The following is a 22,500-nucleotide window of genomic DNA, read 5'->3' on the forward strand; positions in this document are numbered from 1 at the left end:
AATCTTAAATAAAATAAAAACTACTGAGGCTAGAGGGCTGCAATTTGGTATGTTTGGTGATTGGAGGGTGGATGATCAACATACCAGTTTTACTGTGCCTCCTTTCATATTCTCTTTCTTCCATCTTACTTTCCACCCCCTCCTAACAATTGATTCATAGTGCAACTGCTTTGAGGTTTTCCTCCTGTTACACCTTTCAAACCTTTTACTGTCAATTTCCGTTTCAGCGCTGAATTACCTCATAGGTCCCAGTGCTTGGCCTTTGACTAAGTTCTATATTCAGTTCAGTTCAATATGTGGGAATTCGTATTGAACAAACACTCACAAATACGCACTATCTGTGTGTTTGTGCTCGTCTGTGCGTTTGTAAAGATATGCCTGCATGTATAACAATTGTTTGTTGTGAAATTGAAAAAGCGTGAAATCATAATTCATGAATATTGGGGTAAGTTGCTTTAACCCCGCGGTCCTTTCTAAAAAGAACATTTTCTCTCAACAAATTCAAATTACTCCCTGACTCGAAATTAGAGAAAACACAGAAGACATCGCCCATGAAACTTTCTTCATCACTTCTTTCTTTTATGTTTCTTATCCCACTCGGGAATGTATTTTTACATGGCGCTTTTTCTTGAACGAGAAATACTCGTAAAAGTTTTGGGAACTTTGGTTGGGGGACAGGCCAAATTATTCATGCGCCGGCGTTGGCACTCCGCCCGGGGTGTTACATTAAGTGTGTGGCAGATGAAGAGAAACTCATTAAAATTTTATTTTTCTGCCTTTTTTTTTTTTTTTTTTTTGTCTTGGAGCGTCCGGGATGTTTCAACATATACAGTCTTTAAAAAGAAAATTATCTATCTTTTTTTCAATAATATCCATTCTTTTTTTTAAATGTCCATTTCTTTTCTTCAAAAATATCCATCTTTTTTTCTCGAAAATATTCAACTTTTTTTAAATATCCATCTTTTTTCCAAAAGTATCCATCTTTTTTTCAAAAATATCCATTTTTTCAAAAATATCCCATTTTTAAAAATATCCATCTTTTTTTTAAATATCCATCTTTTTCAAAAATATCCATTTTTTTTTCAAAAATATCCATTTTTTTTCAAAAATATCCATATTTTTTCAAAATATCCATTTTTTTTTCAAAAATATCCATTTTTTTAATATACATTTTTTTAAATATCCATCTCTTTTTCAGAGTATGTTATCCTAGAACTGACTTGAATGCATGGGTACTTATTTTGCTCTGATGTTTAGTATTTAATTGCCTTGTGCCAACACGGGCTCTTGTTGTCAAAAGCAGTCCCTTATTTTTGATGAGCAGTTTCAACGAATGTAACTGAATGAGACAGCAACTTTATGCACAAGAAAGGCTGTGTATAGCCGTTCCAGGCATCTGATGTGTTATATATATTTCTAACATTGAATTTTAGTATTCAGTGACACCAACATACAGCAATTGATATCAGTGGCAGCTTGAATGTCAAAAATCGATTTTGCATCGTCACTCAGAAAGGTCGAAGAGAATGAATGATTTTGATGGTAGGAAAAAAATATTCATTTTTCAGTTAAAGAATGAAGACGGTTGACTGTCAAAATATATAAAGTCTACGTCGGGAAAATATGCCAATGTAAAGTTTGCACCTTTCACAAGCGCAGTAGAAAAAGAAACAATTATATATCAATTACGGGTTTCTTCCAAGATAATCCCCGTATTGCGTAATCCCGGCATTACGATATTGCCTCTTGATGTTCCACGTGTAATCTAGTGTCCAGTAAATCCACTTGGTCTAATTCTGTTCACATTAATCTCCTCCTAAAATCTGTACCCTGTCTATCTTCTTCAGGGCAGCACTTGACAGACACTCTCTCTCTCTCTCTCTCTCTCTCTCTCTCTCTCTCTCTCTCTCTCTCTCTCTCTCTCTCTCTTTTCGGCAGAGGTAATATTTCTGTCTCTGTCTCTACATGTTTTTGGGAATTACTCTCTCTCTCTCTCTCTCTCTCTCTCTCTCTCTCTCTCTCTCTCTCTCTCTCTCTCTCTCTCTCTCTCTCTCTCTCTTCGGCAGAGGTAATATTCCTGTCTGTTTCTCCATCTGTATGGGAATTAACCTCTCTCTCTCTCTCTCTCTCTCTCTCTCTCTCTCTCTCTCTCTCTCTCTCTCTCTCTCTCTCTCTGTCGAACAATGAGCCAACTGAAAACTTATTCAAACCAATAAATCCCTAAAAATTAAGGACAAATTCTGAACTGATTTGTGAAGTTCCTTCCTTTTCCCATATAGTTATTTAATAAACAATGGGACAAATGGAAAAAAAGAAAGAGAGAGAGAGAGAGAGAGAGAGAGAGAGAGAGAGAGAGAGAGAGAAAAAGAAAATTTAAAGTAGATACATCCTGACAGACCGACTCTCTCTCTCTCTCTCTCTCTCTCTCTCTCTCTCTCTCTGTCACGATCCCAAGGATTCAATCTCATTACTTGAGGGCAGATTCCTCGATACTTAATTAGGTTCTCCGGACGATGGGGCTTGTCTCTAATAGGATCTAATACTATTGGCTCTACCCCGTTCCTCCTAACCCCCCCCCACCACCACCACTCGGAAGTGGGTGAAGGATTACGGACTTGGAATCCTTATGCTTAGTCCCTCCAATCTCATCCTACTACCTGTTAAAAAATAAGAAAATATTGGGTTCATGTTGATTTTTAAATCCATGTAAAACAAAATTTTATTATATTTTAGTTTTCTGTAAAAGAAAACTATTGTGCCGGTTTTGTCTGTCCTTCTGCACTTTATTCTGTCCGTACTTTTTCTGTCCACCCTCAAATCATATAAGCTACTGAGGCTAGAGGGCTGCAAATTGGTATGTGGATCATCCACCCTCCAGTCATCAAACATACCAAATTGCAGCACTCTAACCCCAGCAGTTTTTATTTTATTTAAGGTTAAAGATAGCCATACTCGTGCTTTTGGCAACGATATAAGATAAGCCACCACCGGGCTGTGATTGAAGTTTCATGGGCCGCGGCTCATACAGCAATATACCGAGACCACCGAAAAATAGATCCGTTTTCGGTGGCCTTGACCATACGTTGTATAATCAAGAAAACTCGATTGCGCCGAAGAAACTTCAGCGCATTTTTTACTTGTTATTTACCACCTTTTCCTGTCTCTCTCTTTCTCTCTCTCTCTCTCTCTCTCTGCCGACTTTCCGTTGGGACCTTCCCGAGTTAATAGTCTGTTGACACTGTCCATAAGGTCTTCCAGGTGAAGATTTAAAGAAAAAAAAAAAAAAAAAAGAAAGGTGGGGCTCTATCCCTCTGGCTGGAGAGAGAGAGACATTGTCATCAGTTTCAAAAAAAAAAAAATAGGAACATTACCTTTTGTTTATTTTTTTCACTTTTATATATTCGTCTATGACACTTTTTTTAGCACCCGAGCTTATTAGATCGATCTTTGTTCGCTGGACGCTGTACATAAACACTTTCCATCTTTTGAAACCTGTGTTATTATTTGACAGTTTATTATTTGACAGATATTTTTGCTTTCCTTTTGTACCAGCACAAAAAGGGCCGCGTTCAAAGGCGGCTCAGAAACAGCTCGCATCGGTAAACAAAAGATTACAATCGGCATTCGCTCGTCGATACTCTTGTTTCTTCCTTTCAACACCAGGGGATGAAAGGATAATCAACTAGAGCCTTGAAACGAACTTTTTATGTAAATTTAGTTCTCCACACAATGAGAGAGAGAGAGAGAGAGAGAGAGAGAGAGAGAGAGAGAGAGAGATTTGACCTTTTACGGAATGACCTGGCTTAGTAGGTCAAACGGTGTATTGTTCATCAGTTATTTTGGTCTTAATACAGATTACCATGAATATAAAAATACAGAAAAGTGTATTTAGTTATTTTTTAAAGGCAACAGTGCTAACATGTTTCAGTTTTCTGTGAAAGAAAACTATTGTGACGGTTTTGTCTGTCCGTACGCGCTTTTACTGTCCGACCTCAGGTCTTGAAAACTACTGAGGCTAGAGGGCTGCAAATTGGTATGTTGGTCATCCACCCTCCAGTCATCAAACATACCAAATTGCAGCCCTCTAGCCTCAGTAGTTTTATTTTATTTAAGGTTAAAGTTAGTCATGATCGTGCGTCTGGAACTGCTATAGGCGCCAACAACATAGGCCACTACCGGGCTGTGGCTGAAAGTTTCATACAGCATTATACGCTGTACAGAAAACTATGTTCCGCCGCGGAAACTTGGACGCATTTTTTACTCGTTTATCCTTTTAATTTACTGTCCAACTCCTTGAACTAATTATTACTTATTTTTTACTTTCTGCATCTCTTTATCCTGCTGTCCAACCGCTCCAACTCTCTCTTTTCTTAGTCTTAAGCACTAAATGGCCGAAAGTGGCCGTGGTGCACTGTAGGCATTACTTATGGTTCTTTGCAGTGTCAACTTCGACCCCTAGCTGCGACCCCTTTCGTTCCTTTTACTGTACCTCCTTTCATATTCTCTTTCTTCCATCTTGCTATCCACCTTCTACATATTTCATTCCATAAAGTCAATTCAAACCATCCTTTTTTTGCGAAGATAGTTAGGTTCGCCTACGAGAGAGAGAGAGAGAGAGAGAGAGAGAGAGAGAGAGAGAGAGAGAGAGAGAGAGCCAGAGCCAGCAGGCTTTTAAATCTGACCTGACGTCTAATCTAAGGCTATTGTGGAGAATGTCAATTATAAATTTGGGGTTTTTAAAAATTTGTTGCGTGAAGTTGCCCTTATGCAACAAATTGTTAGCTTGATTTTTATAAAGTCAGATCATCATCATTTTTCTGTTATGCTATAACTTGAGTTGTGTTTTATATATATTATTATATATATATATATATATATATATATATATATATATATATATATATATATATATGTGTGTGTGTGTGTGTGTGTGTATATATATATATATATATATATATATATATATATATATATATATATATATATATATATATATATATATAGATGTATGTATATATATTTTTATATATATATATATATATATATATATATATATATATATATATATATATACACATATATATATATATATATTATATATATGTATATATATTATATACAGTATATACACATATATATATATATAGGTATGTATTGCATTTACTTTATTTATTACCGGCTGCTGTACTAATATATATATTATTTTTTCTTTTGCAGGTATAGAGGAGACGTTGCTGAGGGAGGCGGGTAGGTGTACAAAAGTGGAAAGGTTTTTTAAAAAAATTAACCCTGTCAAATTTTTTTTTTTTTTTTTTTTTTCCAGGAAAAGTAAATTTTTACTTGAACTTAATTTTTGGGTTCCATATGCCGGGGTTTTGCAGATGAAGGGTAAAAACAGTGTTTGTTCCATATGCCGGGGTTTTGCAGATGAAGGGTAAAAACAGTGTTTGTTAGTTTGTAGCTGATAGTTTTGTATGTTTTTTTTCTGCGTTTGTGACATCAAATAGCATTCTTTTATTATAGAAGTCAGGTATGTATGATGGGCGTAGTGTTTGTGTGTGTGGTATTTAATGTGGAATGGGGACGTTTTCTGTAATAATAATTTTACATATATATATATATATATATATATATATATATATATATATATATATATATATATATATATATATATATATATATATATATATATATATATATATATATATATATACTGATAATATATATACATATACATATAAATATATATACATATACATATATATTTGTATATATATATATGTATATATATATATATATATATATATATATATATATATATATATATATATATATATAATCCTAATTGATTGATTACTGCTGTTTAGTGGGACGGTATAGAATGATCATGAGGGTTTCAAGTTACACCTTGAAAGTGGTATATTTTGGTTTAAATTTTAAGGGACGGCAGAATTCCAGTTCAAGTTTGGAGAGATTACAGTTTCTTTGTCATTATTATTGGATCTTTCCTAGACAGCGACCCCGAAGGGTTTTCGGGGGTCGTTATCTAGGACTGATATTGCTTGGGGGTCATTATCTTTATGATATTTAGAGTCTCTTGTTTATGTTTTTACAGTCATAAGTTGGATACATAGCGGGTTAAAACCCTGGGGGTCACTATCTAAAAGATTTTATTATTATTATTATTATTATTATTATTATTATTATTATTATTATTATTATTATTATTATTATCCAGAAGATGAACCCTATTCATATGGAACAAGCCCACCAAAGGGGCCACTGACTTGAAATTCTTTAAGCTTCCAAAGAATATGGTGTTCATTAGCAAGAAGTAAGACGAGGTAAAGGGAAATAGAGAAAAGATCTCACTTACTAAAAACAGAAATAATAAATAAATAAATAGATAAAAATGTAACAGGGTAGTCATGCATTGCATCTTCGCTTGGAACTTTTGAAGTTGGTACGGTATCTGATTTTCTCGTGTTTCAATCAAGATACTTTTGGTGTATTGTAGTAGTTCCCAACGTGGGGCGTACACCCCACCAAGGGGGGGGGGTTATTTGATTTTAAAGGCCTTTTAGGCTTCTTCCACGTGAGTATAAGAATTATATATCACCACAGGGGGCATCGGGATTTTTAGAGGTGATTGGGTGGGCCAAAGCCAAAAAAATGTTGGGAACCACTGGTCTGCTGGTATTATATGCTTGGTAGATCGAGCTACAGTCGCAATAATTCATTGAAAACGACGAGGTCTCATTCATAGCGAGTCTTCTAAGTTTTAATGGTAAATGCGAAAGATATTTGTAGCAATATTTCCCCTAGAAGAAGGATGTACCCAGGAATTTTCCAGTAGCTGTGATCATGTCTGCTCAGCCCTTTCGAACCCATTCGAGTGAGGACATGAGATTCTTTTATTTTTTCATATCTTGTCATATTTTTGTGGTGATATTAACCCCTAAAAGAAGGATGTAGGATGTAGGAATTTTCCAGCGACTGTCTTCATGTCCGCTCAGCCCATTCGAATCCAGTCGAACGAGGACATGAGATTTCTTTTTTTAATCTTCCATTTTTTTTATATCTTGTCATATTTTTGTGGTGATATTAACCCCTAAAAGAAGGATGTAGGATGTAGGAATTTTCCAGCGACTGTGTTCATGTCCGCTCACAGCCTTTCGAATCCAATCGAACAAGGACATGAGAATCTTTTTTTTATCTTCCATTTTTTTTATATCTTGTCATACCAAGCGAATTACGGCCAGTGGCAAAAAGCTTCAGATTCGTACATCAGCGGAATTAATTAAATCTTTCCAGCAATTAAATCACGTGCTCGGCTGCGCTTGGGACGTGTCGACATTTTATTACTTCTTATTCCACTTCGCGGCTCCCCCTACCACCCTCCTCCTCCCTCTCCTCCCCTCCTCCCCTCCTCCCACCCCTTCCACTCCGCGTTTATCCTTTCACCCTTCCCCTTTCCCCTTCCGGACTATACATATAGATTCCTTTTGTCCGAGTTCTGTACCATTTTATTGGTCCCCTTCATCGACGTTGGGAGGACGCTGTGTTTTTTACTCCTGTCAGTTGGTTAGCAGAATATTTTGAGGGGAGAGAGAGAGAGAGAGAGAGAGAGAGAGAGAGAGAGAGAGAGGGAGATCTGATATGTGTCCCCATCAGAATTTCTGTTGTGTCACGCCAGTACAATAAGTCTTCAGGTGTTTTTCAGTGACAGTGGTGAATCCAGTAGTTTGTCAGGGAATTAATGCAATCATTGTCTCAGTGTCTTCACCTCACACGTCTCGAACTGTCGGCCTAACCGCTCACGTCTCCTCGCTGCTGGGAGAAAGGGAGCAGGGGATTTGGCGCGATGCATATACACATGTGCTACCGGGGTCTAAGCGATGTCAGGCAGGGCAGCCGATCGAGGCTACGGCCTACCCCAACGCCAAATCAAAGTCCTTCAAAAGAAGGCATCGTGCTTACCCCATATGGAAAATGGGAAAAAGCACGTTAAACGAAGAAGAAGAAGAAGAGTGTCATCGGGGTCAAGCAGGGTACTGCCTTCGAAAGCAGTTCGCGGTGTTTGGTCACACTCAGATCTAATGCATTTTGAGATTAGTGGCGTGACAGTTAACAGTGATTCGTTGGTGCCGAAGATATATTAGGGATATTGAGTATTATACAACACGAGCTTGATGGCGCGAAAGAGAATTTGAATCAGTGCTACTCGAAGCGAAGAAAAATTTGCTAAAATTGCCCATAGGCTAGACTCTGTCAAATTTAGACAAAATTAGGCAAAGCATTCTTTAGACAAGTAACATTTCCAGCGTCTTTCAGACAAGAAATTAATGGAGGAATTCAATTACGACTTTAAACAAGTAATAAATGCGCCGAAGTTTCTTCGGCGCAGTCAAGTTTTCTGTACAGCGTATAATGCTGTATGAAACACTGTTAGCCGCTGTAGACATGTAACATTTCCAGCGTCTTTCAAACAAGAAATTAATGGAGGAATTCAATTACGACTTCAATCAAGTAATAAATGCGCCGAAGTTTCTTCGGCGCAGTCTAGTTTTCTGCACAGCGTGTAATGCGGTATGAAACTCTCTTAACCGCTGCCCATGAAACTTTCAGCAGCACGACCCGGTGGTGGCCTATGTTTTTGGCACCTATAGCGGTACCAGACGCACGACCATGGTTAACTTTAACCTTAAATAAAATAGAAAGTACTGAGGCTAGAAGGCTGCAATTTAGTACGTTTGATGATTGGAGGGTGGATGATCAACATACCAATTTGCAGCCCTCAAGCCTCAGTAGTTTTTAAGATCTGAGGGCGGACAGACAAAGCCATCTCAGTAGTCTTCTTTTACTGACAACTAAAAATATCGAACAACACCGAGACATTCCGTCAGCAAATTCGGTGAGAGATCGATCCGGTTGTATGGCGCGACCCAGACGAAAGATATTTGTTCGCGTATATCCCTTATCTGATCAAACCTTTCACAAATGTATGATATAGTCTGTGAATTATTCCTTTGTGATTTGTTCCCTTTGATGTACGAACTAGATGAATGAGTTATTTCCATTAATCTGCACAAAGGGAAGCGCTTCAGATATAGGGGGATGTATTCGCAGTGATATTTCTTAGATGCAGTTGTTAATTCTGTATATATTTCTGGAGTTTATCAAGCATAACTTGCTTTCAGGTGCGTCGATAATATTTCGGTTTGTTGAGGTGAATGTTATGCTGAATCGAAAAAGCGGAAGAGACAATTATCACAAATATAAAATTATTTTTCCACCTTTGAAATTAGATGTGATTATGGGTTCAGAGTTGTTATTATTATTATTATTATTATTATTATTATTATTATTATTATTATTATTATTATTATTATTATTAGTGTAGAAGTGTTGAATCAAAATAATGTTTCCGGACAACGTAAGCCCTTTGAAACAATAAAGGAAAATACGAAAAGCACGCTAATAACATATTAATATAATTATGTTTTCTTCGCATCCTCGCGGGAGATTTTAATAACACATGAAGAACTTTCAGGCTAGTTTACTCTCTCTCTCTCTCTCTCTCTCTCTCTCTCTCTCTCTCTCTCTCTCTCTCTCTCTCTCTCCGTCCACGTCTCGACGCTTCGCTCTATGAAAAGAGATAGATAGAGAGAGAGAGAAAGATTTATCCCCTGTGAAAGCATCCCTCTGGGAAATCAAACACAAAGAGTGTCCGCGTGATAAATACGCTTCCTCTGAATATACATTTTTCAGTTCCGCGTACTTTGGACGCACGTCTGCGTTTTGGGCAGCTGAGCGCGCGAGAGCGCGATTGGGCTCTTGGCACGGCACTGTGAGGGGGTTGCACACTTTACAGACACCCGTTTTATTCCTTTGACTGAACCTCCATTCATATTATCTTTCTTCCGTCTTACTTTCCTCAACCCTCTCCTAACAGTTGATTCATAATGCAACTGCTTTGAGGTTTTCCTCCTGTTACGCCTTTCAAACCTTTCGCTGTCAGTTTGCGTTTCAGCGCTGAATGACCTCAAATGTCCCGGTGCTTGGCCTTTGGCCTAAATTCTTTATTCAGTTCAATGAAAAAGAAGAATGAATAATTTTGTTGATTACACTATATTCTCATCTAGGCCAGGTCAGTTGCAATGTGTATCGCTATCAGTTCAAATAAATAGGATTAAAATACCGTAATCTGTTTTTTAATCCTATTTATTTGTCTGAGTTCCGTGAACTAATTTTCTAAATGGGAATTTCTTTAAATGTATCTCATTATTTGTAATTCCGTTCTTTTATTTATAAAAATGACTGACTATTGAATCTATTGATGGGGATTTAAGTCATATTTCTCGAATATTTTCCAGAGATAGAAAAAAAAAAAGATAAGATCTCAGCATATGTACGGTTGTGCCACAGAACCTTCCAAAAAAAGAGATAAGATCTTAAAACGTGTACAGTTGTGTCACAAACCCTTTAAAAAAAGAGAGATAGCTAAACCTCTAAAAAAAGAGAGATAAGATCTTGACACATGTACAGTTGTGTCACAAAACCTTTAAAAAAAGAGAGATAACAAAACCTTTAAAAAAAGAGAGATAAGGTCTTAACAAAAAAGAGAGATAACACAAGTACATTTTGTCCCAAAACCTTTAAAAAAGGGATAAAATCTTAACACATGTACAGTTGTGTCACAAAACCTTTAAGGAAAAAGAGAGAGATAAGATCTTAACACAAGTACATTTGTGTCCCAAAACCTTTAAAAAAAGGGATAAAATCTTAACACATGTTCAATTGTGTCACAGACCCTTTAAAAAAGAGAGATAACAAAACCTTTAAAAAAAGAGAGAGATAAGATCTTAACATGTACAGTTGTCACAAAACCTAAAAAAGAAGAGATAAGATCTTAACACATAATAGTTGTGTCACAAAACTAAAAAAAAAAAAAAAAAGATAAGATCTTAACACATGGTAGTTGTGTCACAAAACCTTAAAAAAAAGAGAGATAACAAAACCTTTAAAAAAAGAGAGATAAGATCTTAACACATGTACAGTTCTAATCTTTTTCTTTTTAGGTCGACCCTTGCTTCTACTACCTGTCAGGCGAATGCAGTACAGTACTTAATCTCATAAATATACTTCATGTTTTACCTAGAATTTTTTCGTCGTTGACTTTGCCGACTGTTCCCTCGAGAAATTACGTTAAGAGATGCTGCCTAATGTGTATTATTTATTGTTTGCGGACGTGTTGACTTTTCCTACACAAACAAACATTGTCGATGTTTGTTTAGTTGTGTTGGATGGAGTTTGTGTGTAGACTTTTCATATGCATACATTGGTCTTGTGTTTTTTAGTTTTCTGTAAAAGAAGACTATTGTGCCTGGGCTTTGTCTGTCCGTCCGCTCTTTTTTCCGTCCGCACTTTTTTTCGTCCGCATTTTTTCCCGTCAGCACTTTTTTTCGTCCGCATTTTTTTCCGTCCGCATTTTTTTCCGTCAGCACTTTTTTCTGTCCGCATTTTTTCCCGTCAGCACTTTTTTCCGTCCGCATTTTTTTCCGTCAGCACTTTTTTCCATCAGCACTTTTTTCCGTCCGCATTTTTTTCCGTCCGCATTTTTTTCTGTCAGCACTTTTTTCTGTCCGCACCTTTTCTGTCCGCCCTCACATCTTAAAAACCACTCAGTCTAGAGGGCTGCAAATTTATATGCTGATCATCCACCCACCAATCATCAAACATACCAAATTGCAGCCCTCTAGCCTCTGTAGTTTTTATTTTATTGAAGGTTAAAGTTAGCCATGATCGTGCTTCTGGCAACGCTATGGAATAGGCCATCACCGAGCCGTGGTTAAAGCTTCATGGGCCGCGGTTCATACAGCATTATACCGAGACCACCGAAAGATAGATCTGTTTTCGGTGGCATTGATTATACGCTGTAGCGGCTGTACAGGAAACTCGATTGGGCCTAAGAAACTTCGGGGCATATTTTACTTGTTTGTTTGTTTAGAGAGTAAATGAAACATTGAATTTGCATATTATTATATTATTATATATATATATATATATATATATATATATATATATATATATATATATATATATATATATATATATGCCTAAACTATTAAAGGACTTTAAGTTTCCTTTGTAAGACGCCTGATTGGTGATAACTCTATAGAGACTGATTTTTTTTTATTTATTCAATTCAGAGTTTACACGCACCTTAGAAGAAACTAAAGTTTTATTATTATTATTATTATTATTATTATTATTATTATTATTATTATTATTATTATTATTATTATTATTATTCAAGTACATTTGGGTCAGAAATAACAAACGTTTTTTTATATTTATAAAGTTAATGTTTCTTTTAAAATATACATCTTGCTCTAGCATGTCTTTTAGTTAATTATTTTTTCCGTTCAATACGATAAATCGTTGTTATTCAATATTTGATGTAAATTGTTTGTTTTCTCTCTCTTCTATCTCTCTCTCTCTCTCAATATAAAGTCTTCAGTGTCTCGATATCGAATTTGATGAAAGGTCTCTCTCTCTCTCTCTCTCTCTCTCTCTCTCTCTCTCTCTCTCTCTCTCTCAATACATAAAGTACTTCAGTGTCTCGATATCAACTTACCGAATTTGATGAAAGGTGCCTGTCTCTCTCTCTCTCTCTCTCTCTCTCTCTCTCTCTCTCTCTCTCTCTCTCTCTCTCAATCATAGAGTACTTCAGTGTCTCGATGTCAACTTGCTGAATTTGTTGAAAGGTGCCTGTGCTCTCTCTCTCTCTCTCTCTCTCTCTCTCTCTCTCTCTCTCTCTCTCTCTCTCTCTCTCTCTCTCACTGAGCTGGCCATAAAAGACGGATGATGGACTCATTTACAAGAATGATAACGGCCAGAACCGTTTTGTTTTATTTTGCTTCGTTATTTGATAAGTTTCCTAAACACGGGGCAATCTGCGTTATCGGAACGCCGTATCGATAATTGGCGACGCTTCCATTATTGTGGGGTCTCGATTCCGCCTCTAGATTTTAATTGCGGTCCTTCCCTCCTCCAGTCATTAGCAATGGTTGTGTTGCTGTAAGACTGTGATAGCAGGGATTTCGTGAACAATCCCTGGCATTATCAGGGGATTCGTGAAATCGCCAGTTCACTTTAGGGGCATTTGAGCCCCGAGGGGCTAGTAGTTAACACGGCGAAACGGTGATTCGTCTGGTAGGCTATTTCGCTGACTTTAGTACCAGCCCTTCGGGGATCAGATGTGATCAAATGCACTTAGGGACATTTGATCACCGAGGGGCTAGTACTTAACACGGCGAATTCATCTAGTACACTATTTCGCTGAGTTTAGTACCAGCCCCTCGGGGATCAAATGTGATCAGATGCACTTAGGGATATTTGATCCCCGAGGGCTAGTACTAAACACGGCGAAACAGTGATTCATCTACACTGTTTTGCCGTGTTTAGTACTAGCCCATGGGGATCAAATGTGTTTTACCGTGTTTAGTACTAGCCCTTTGGGGATCAAATGTGTTTTACCGTGTTTAGTACTAGCCCTTTGGGATCAAATGTGTTTTGCTGTGTTTAGTACTATCCCTTTGGGGAACAAATGTGTTTTTCCGTGTTTAGTACTAGCCCCTTGGGGATCAAATGTCCCTAAGTGCATTTGATCCCTTAGGACTTAGTACTAAACACGGCGAAACAGTTATTCATCTACACTGTTTCCCCGTGTTTAGTACTAGCCCCTCGGGAATCAAATGTCCCTAAGTGAAATGGTGTTTTCATGGAAGCCCTGAAAATTTCAGGGATTTCGTGAAATCCCTGGATTTCACAGTCTTACTGTAACAGTTGTACGACAGATACATGCCGGTAAGGTCGAGGATCTGGTTACAAAGCACTGGATTTTCGCACTTGGAAGCACAGAATCCTTTCAAGCGCTTGTCATTGGCTTGTTCTTTTATTTCATCTCTTAAACCAGTGGTTCTTAACAAGTTGCCCTCACCAAACTGGTAAAAGCCCAGCTGGCTAATCCAAATATATGAAAATAAATTATATTCTCCTGAACCCTTTTGTGACCCCCTGAGAAACCCCAAACGGCCCCGCATGTGGGTGACGACCCCCAGGTTCAGAACCGCTGTCTTGAACTGTGAGATCACCATGCGTGTAGTATTTTTGTTTGCACGAAATTACAGGCTTCTTCATCCAAAGTCTTCCATTTTCTACTTGAAAAACATAAGCTACAATAAGTGCAATATGTTGTTCATCAGCTTCATCACACGCTACGAGAGTATGTGAATGACCCTCATACTAATCTGGACTGAACTGATCCCACTGCAGAGATGTGACTGATAGGAATCAAATCCTTTAGCGTGAATTATCATCACTGAACCTTCTTCAATCGCCACATTCATCTCCCACAATGACAGAAAATCCTAAATATTGTTATGGCGGTGTATCGGGAATATATCGCTGGCAGCATTTATTATTGGGAAGCTTGTCAGGGACTGAGAGAGATTCGGTTCTGAAAGTACTGCAACTAATTGTGTTTCTTTGTCACTGGTCATTGTCGTTATTGGGCCTTATGCTCGACCGTTCACGTTTTAGTTTATTTTATTGTTATGATTGGCAATTGTGTTTTCTCGTGATTGTCGAGTCTTTTGTATTTCGGCAGGGCAGGATTATATTTCTCTCTCTCTCTCTGTTATGATTGGCAATTGTTTTTATCCTGTAATTGCTGAGTCTTTTGTATTTTCGCAGAGAAGGATCATATTTCTCTCTCTCTCTCTCTCTCTCTCTCTCTCTCTCTCTCTCTCTCTCTCTGCCCCTTTTGAAGTGCGTTAAAAAACAGAAATCAAGGGTTAAAAACAAAACAGAAATCAGAGAGAGAGAGAGAGAGAGAGAGAGAGAGAGAGAGAGAGAGAGAGAGAGAGAGAGAGAGAGAGAGAGAGAGAGAGAGAGAGAGAGAAAGAGAGAGGGAGAGCTGAAGGTTATTCATTGATCTCTGAAATTTGAAGGAAATCAGGTAGAGGCTATGGACAAATGGGCATTATTATTATTATTATTATTATTATTATTATTATTATTATTATTATTATTATTCAGAAGATGAACCCTATTCATATGGAACAAGCACACCAAATCTAACCTAACCTAGGGGGATGGCAAAAAAAAAAAAAACCTGGTCTGTTACAACACCAGCATATATCTCACGAATTTGCAGCCGGGATATCTTCCCAATCCAGGCGAACGATCGAGGTCCATTCTATCAAAGGCCTCTTGTTAGACGCCTGTGGTGGGTCGCAAGCAAGGTGGACAAGAATTTAGGTTAATAACCTTATCCCCAAAGGGCTGTCTATTACCGGAAGGCAAACAATTTCTGGACTTTCTCCCTCTGAAGTGACAGCCAGCTACTGACGAGAGAGAGAAAAGCTTTTCGAGACAAGGTCAGCTTTGCAAGAAGCATAGTTTTCGTACCACTGATAAGATGCAGTGCAAAGATAGCGAATAAGTTGATTGACGGAAGACGCCTGACTCAGTTTTACAGCGCCGTGGGACTCCTGTCTTTGTGGATGGGTAACAGTTTTGCGTGGAAATGTATTTTCAAGATACGAATATCTCACTGAGAGTTATTCGGTTCACATCGAAAAATTTTACTTGGTTTTCTAAGTTGAGACATTTGAAAATTTTATTGTACATGACGGGAAGATTAAAGTGATCATCTTCATTGATGTTCTAGGTTAATATTAAGAATGTCTTCACTAGTTTATTTGACTATACCTCCTCTTACTTCTTTCTAATGAACACCATATTCTTTGGAAGCTCTAATTTCAAGTCAATGGCCCCTTTGATGTGCTTGTTCCATATGAATAGGGTTCATCTTCTGAGTAATAATAATAATGTGTAATAAAAATCCACAAATATATAGTAAATATATTACTATGTAAAATATGTAAAAAATTTACATAAATTATATAGTAAATATATTACTATTTCACATAGTAATATATTTACCAGATAATTGTGGATTTTATTACACGGATTGTTTTTCACGAAATTGTGAATCTATTAGCAATAATAATAATAATAATAATAATAATAATAATAATAATAATAATAATAATGCCCATTTGTCCATAGCCTCTACCTGATTAACTTCAAATTTCAGAGATCAATGAATAACCTCCAGCTCTCTCTCTCTCTCTCTCTCTCTCTCTCTCTCTCTCTCTCTCTCTCTCTCTCTCTCTCTCTCTCTCATATATACAACGGGACGCGGAAAGAAAAAGGAAGTAATTAAGGAGAGAAGAATAAAAAAGTCGAGCTCGCATTTTGTGTTCAGGTACAAATTGCTCTTCCCTGGAAGACTATTCTCTGCTTGAGTGGCTGAATTAGGACCCGTCTCCTTCCACCGGAGGGTCTTTTATGGGCAATAATCCCCTTTTTATGGAATTGGTTATCTCTTCCGGATGAGGGAGTGAGTGAGACGGAGGGGGCGACGTCTCTTTTTATACATTTATTATAATAATAATAATAATAATAATAATTGTTAATTAGTATTATTATTATTAGTTTCCATATTTTTAGTTTTCTGTCAAAGAAAACTATTAAGGTGGCTAATTGTCTGTCCGTCCGCCCTCAGATCTTAAAAACTACTGAGGCTAGAAGGCTGTAAATTGGTATGTTGATCATCCACCCTCCAGTCATCAAGCATACCAAATTGCAGCCCTCTAGCCTCAGTAGTTTTTATTTTATTTAAAGTTGAAGTTAGCCATGAACGTGCGTCTGGCAGCTATAGGTGCAAACAACAGAGGCCACCACCGGGCCGTGGGTGAAAATTTTATGGGCCGCTGCTGAGAGTTTCATTCAGCATTACACGCTATACAGAAAACTCGTTTTTACTTGTTCTTCTGTCTTTTTGCAGCGGATTTGGTCAGTTTCCAAAGAAAAAAAAAATTCTAACATAAAAAATATCTGAAAAGTCGGGGATGAGGATACTAATCTCTCTCTCTCTCTCTCTCTCTCTCTCTCTCTCTCTCGTATCGCTGTCAATAGACTGCCCATTTACAATTCTGATGCGAAATCTTTGTCTTAAACTTTTTTTCACTCCTTGTCGTCCTCTCCTTAATTTTTTTTTTTTTTTTTTTTTTTTTGTCATTTTGAAGTTCGTAGGTTTCTTTGAAATTGTTATTCCCTCGACGGGATTGTCCTTGAAGCTGCAACAAAAAAAAAGGGGGGCGGAGGGTTAGGGTGTTAGGGCAGTGAAGTGGGAAAAAAAAGTTAGGGTGATGGTGACGCAAGGGAGTCATCTACATTGCAAAAAGGGGGTCCTTTCGGAAGACCAGGAGTTTGAGAGGTGTCCTGATTTCCCTCTTTACAGAAGCACTGAGCGTGGAAAGGAAAGATTTGCATATTGGAGGAGTTGGGGTCGAGTTATTTGGTGAAAAATTAACATTGAAGGTGTTGCGGATTTCGCTGTTTTGTGCAAGGAATCTCAACACAGAGAAGCTGTGTGGATTCAGCTACTCTGGAGCGAAATGCATGACACGTTAAGGACATATTTGCATACTGGAAGTACTCTGGTTTAGTTGCATCTAGTAAAATAAAATAAAAACTACCGAGGCCAGAGGGCTGCAATTTAGTACGTTTGGGGATTGTAGGGTGGGTGAGCAACATACCATTTTGCAGCCCTCTAGCCTCAGTAGCTTTTAAGATCTGAGGGCTGGCAGAAATAAGTGTGGACGGACAGGCAAAGCCATCTCAGTATTGTCATAGACAACTCTTGTGTTTGGTAGTAAAACAGAATTTTTAGTTTTCTGTAAAAGAAAACTATTGAGATGGCTTTGCATGTCTGTCCTCACTTTTTTCTGTCCGCCATCAGATCTTAAAAACTACTGAGGCTAGAAGGCTGCAAAATGGTATGTTGCTCATCCACCCTCCAGTCATCAAACATACCAGATTTCAGCCGTCTAGCCTCAATAGTTTTTATTTTAATTAAGGTGAAAGTTAGCCATAATCGTGAATCTAGCAACCATATAGGACATGCCACCACCAGGCCGTGGTTAAAGTTTCATGGGCCGAGGCTAATAAAGCAATATACCGAGACCATCCAAAGATAGATCTATTTTCGGTAGCCTTGATTATACGCTGTACAGAAAACTCGATTGCGCCGAGGAAACTTCGGCGCATTTTTTACTCGATTTTATCTAGTTCTCTACGACACCAATTTAAAACGTGTCAAGGAAAATTTGCATAGAGAATGCTTTCGTGATTCTTTGTCTACAAGAGGAATTAAGCATTTAAATCAAAAGATTACTATACGAGACACCCTCTAATTTAAAGTCTCTCCGGAGAAGTTAAACATTCAAATGGAAAGTTGGCGCACAGGAATTGAAAGGAACTGGCTTTCTTTAACGCCATTGAGACTTTAATTAAACATACAAGGTTTTACAATAAAGTTTTTTACAAGATTGAAAAGATTTTCGAAAAAACCTTTATTTTTTTAATTCTTGACAAAAACAGATCACCATCTGAGCTTAAAATTACCATAAATGGCCTGAAGTAAGTAAAAAATGCAATCGAGTTTTCTGTACAGCGTACAATGCTGTATAAAACTATCAGCTACGCACCCCAGCTGCGGTGGAGTGGAGTGAGCATACGTCGCAGGCCTCCGGAGAGCGCTGCCAAACGCACGAAATCTTAACCTTAAATAAAATAAAAACTACTGAGGCTAAAGAGCTGCAATTTGGTATGTTTGATGATTGGAGGGTGGATGATCGACATACCAATTTGCAACCCTCTAGCCTCAGCAATTTTTAAGACCTGAGGGCGGACGGACAGATAAATAGCCATCTCAGCAGTTTTCTTTTACAGAAAACTGAAAAACTAGTTCTAGGAAGAACAATTGACAAGACCCTGCGATATTTTTTTGTAACAATGATTAGATTCAGGTGTTATGGATCCTGCTTAATATATAATTCGACGTTTCCGTAGAAGCGAAGGGTGTAAGCTGCTGTAGATTCGGATGAATGGAGGAATTTCTATGACTGACGTCTGAGCAGTGTTGAAAGGGGGAGTGTGTCTGGCAGGCAATCGCCTCGTGAACTTTGATGTCCTGGCCTCCAATCTCATAGGTACACAAACACAGGTGAGAATTAGTGTCAGACAAGGTGAATTTCTCTCTCTCTCTCTCTCTCTCTCTCTCTCTCTCTCTCCTCACTAACACCCCTACTCTCTCTCTCTCTCTCTCCTCACTAACACCCCCCTCTCTCTCTCTCTCTCTCTCTCTCTCTCTCTCTCTCTCTCTCTCTCTCTCTCTCTCTCTCTCTCTCTCACACAGTTCCTCACCTTCTTTCTCTCTCTCTCTCTCTCTCTCTCTCTCTCTCTCTCTCTCTCACACACAGTTCCTCACCTTCTTTCTCTCTCTCTCTCTCTCTCTCTCTCTCTCTCTCTCTCTCTCTCTCTCTCTCACACACACACACACACACACACTCTTCTCTCCTCTCAATCTTTCTTTCTGTCAATCTCTCTCTCTCTCTCTCTCTCTCTCTCTCTCTCTCTCTCTCTCTCTCTCTCTCTCTCTCTCTCTCTCTCTCTCTCTCCTTCATTCAAATCTCGACTGAGCGAGCGCCGTAGTGTAGCCCATTTGATCAAATTAGGTATCCAGGTCAAAAATGAGCTAACGCAATAATGTGAGAGCTTAGCAAGCGGGTCGTGCTTTAAATAATGGAGCTAATTAGAGGGTTTTTTGCTGTCAGGTTGAATCTCCAAGTCGCGCTAAGGGTCTGAGTCTTGGGAGGATTGGCGAAGGACATAGGAAAGGATTGAGGGGGAGGAAGAGAGCCAATTTATGTATATAATGTTACCTTGGAGTCTATTTGATCTCTCTCTCTCTCTCTCTCTCTCTCTCTCTCTCTCTCTCTCTCTCTCTCTCTCTCTCTCTCTCTCTGAAGGATTGAGGAAGAAAGAACTGATTTATGTATATAATGTTACCTTGGGGTTTATTTGATCTCTCTCTCTCTCTCTCTCTCTCTCTCTCTCTCTCTCTCTCTCTCTCTCTCTCTCTCTCTCTGAAGGATTGAGGAAGAGAACCAATTTATGCATATAATGTTACCTCGGGGTTTATTTGATATCTCTCTCTCTCTCTCTCTCTCTCTCTCTCTCTCTCTTGAGGAAGAGAACCAATTTATGCATATAATGTTACCTTTGAGTTTATTTGATCTCTCTCTCTCTCTCTCTCTCTCTCTCTCTCTCTCTCTCTCTCTCTCTCTCAAGGATTGAGGAAGAGAACCGATTTATGCGTATAATGTTACCTTGGGGTTTATTTGATATCTCTCTCTCTCTCTCTCTCTCTCTCTCTCTCTCTCTCTCTCTCTCTCTCTCTCTCTCTCTCTCTCTCTCTCTCTGAAGGATTGAGGAAGAGAACCAATTTATGCATATAATGTTACCTCGGGGTTTATTTGATCTCTCTCTCTCTCTCTCTCTCTCTCTCTCTCTCTCTCTCTCTCTCTCTCTCTCTCTCTCTCTCTCTCTCTCTCATTGGCTAAGCTGTACATTGTTTCCCTATTTTATCCATTATTTTATTTCCCATATTCCGTCATTTCTGCACATTGCTTCTACTTTTTAACTATTGTGCCGGCTATGTCTGTCCGTCCGCACTTTTTCTGTCCTTCCTCAGATCTTAAAAACTACTGAGGCTAGAGGGCTGCAAATTGGTATGTTGATCATCCACCCTACAGTCATCAAACATACCAAATTGCAGCCGTCTAGCCTTAGTAGTTTTTATTTTATTTAAGGTTAAAGTTATCCATAATCGTAATTCTGGCAACGATATAGGATAGGCCACCACCGGCCAGTAGTTAAAGTTTCATGGGCCGCGGCTCATACAGCATTATACCGAGACCACCGAAAGATAGATCTGTTTTCGGTGGCCTTGATTATACGGTGTACAGAAAACTCGATTGGGTAAATCTGATAAAGGAATTCCTGATATTCATTTTTTATTAGATTCCAAGCTTTCCCCTCCCCCACCATCTACCCTTTCAATTTCCACCCTTCTATTCTTTCTTTATTCTCTCTCCGTTTCCACCTCTTCCCTCTTTCGCATCTCGTGTCATCTGTTCTCTCATTTCCAGGGCTTATCAACGCTCTCTTCTGTACACCCTACACCTCGTGTTGCTTATCAGTTCTTCCTCGTTCTTATCTCTTCCATTCTTTTCCAGTTATCTCAGTTTCTCAGCATTCATTGCCTTTCTTATTTTCTCATTTGAGTCTTTTTCATTTTTCTTCTCTTTTTTTTGGTAATCTCCATTCCAGCGTCTTCCTTAATTCTTACCCTGTCTCATCTCCTTTCTCGGCAGATATCCCTGTTATTCTTTTTCTTCGTTCTTCGTCTACCCTTATTCCCAGTTCATACTTCTTGAGCAACTTCTCGTATCTTATTCCTTTTTGTCTCTTCTCTCTCTCTCTCTCTCTCTCTCTCTCTCTCGTTCTTCTTCCTTATTCCCAGTTCGTACTTCTAGAACTACTTCTCGTATTCTCTCTCTCTCTCTCTCTCAGCACCCTTATTCCCAGTTCCTACTTCTCGAATCCTATTCCTTTCTCTCTCTCTCTCTCTCTCTCTCTCTCTCTCTCTCTCTCTCTCTCTCTCTCTCTCTCTCTCTCTCCCCCATTTAAGTCCGAGTGTTTCAGAGACGTTATTTTCCCCCAGAAATAATGAGCTTATTAATGGAAATCATTCTCTTTTGAAGAGCGATTTACGTGACTGGAATGTTTTCAATTGGTTTCAGCTCCACTGGGATTAATTTTTATTTTTTATTTTTGCTTTCTTTATTTTTTTTAACTTTGAATCTTTAGCCATTTATTTTTTTTTTCTTTGAATCGTTAGCCATCTACTGCTTTTTCGTTTTTTTTTATTTTTTTACTTTCTTTGAATCTTTATTCCTTTTTTTTTTTTTTGCTTTGAATCTTTATCCGTGTAGTGTTTTATCGTTTTTTTTTTTTTTTTTTTACTTTCTTTGAGTCTTTATCCCTTTGTCTTTTCTACTTTCTTTGAATCTTTATCTTTATTTTTTTACTTTCTTTGGCTCTTTATCGCTTTATTTTTTCAATTTCTTTGAATTTTTATCCCTTTATTTTTTTTTTACTTCTAAATCTTTATCTCTTTATTTTTTTACTTTCTTTGAATCTTTATCCCTTTTTTTTACTTTCTTTGAATCTTTATCCTTTTTTTTACTTTCTTTGAATCTTTATCCCATCTTTTTTACTTTCTTTGAATCTTTATCCATATACTGTTTTATCGTTTTGTATTCCGTCGAGAATATTGTGATTTTAGTTTGTATACTCTTGATTTTAATTCTATGAAGTATTTCATAAGCATTAAGATTTCAAAATATAAAAACTTATTTTAAACATCACTTGGGAGTACTTTCAGAATATGCTAAAGGAGGTAGTTTGAGACATTGTTTTAAATATAAGGAATTATAGATGGTGTATGTAAGGTTT

At 37.8% G+C, this 22,500-nt stretch overlaps 1 protein-coding gene across 1 annotated transcript in view; it reads left to right on the forward strand.

The window, feature by feature from the left end:
- Positions 1–22,500, forward strand: part of LOC136845112 (agrin-like) — a 694,081-nt gene that overhangs the window by 377,706 nt on the left and 293,875 nt on the right. Inside the window, 1 exon segment of the mRNA XM_067114940.1 lies at positions 5,218–5,247. The gene's annotated coding sequence lies outside the window, so the exon portion shown is untranslated.

Source organism: Macrobrachium rosenbergii, chromosome 13 (genome assembly GCF_040412425.1).
Source record: "Macrobrachium rosenbergii isolate ZJJX-2024 chromosome 13, ASM4041242v1, whole genome shotgun sequence".
NCBI lineage: Eukaryota > Metazoa > Arthropoda > Malacostraca > Decapoda > Palaemonidae > Macrobrachium > Macrobrachium rosenbergii.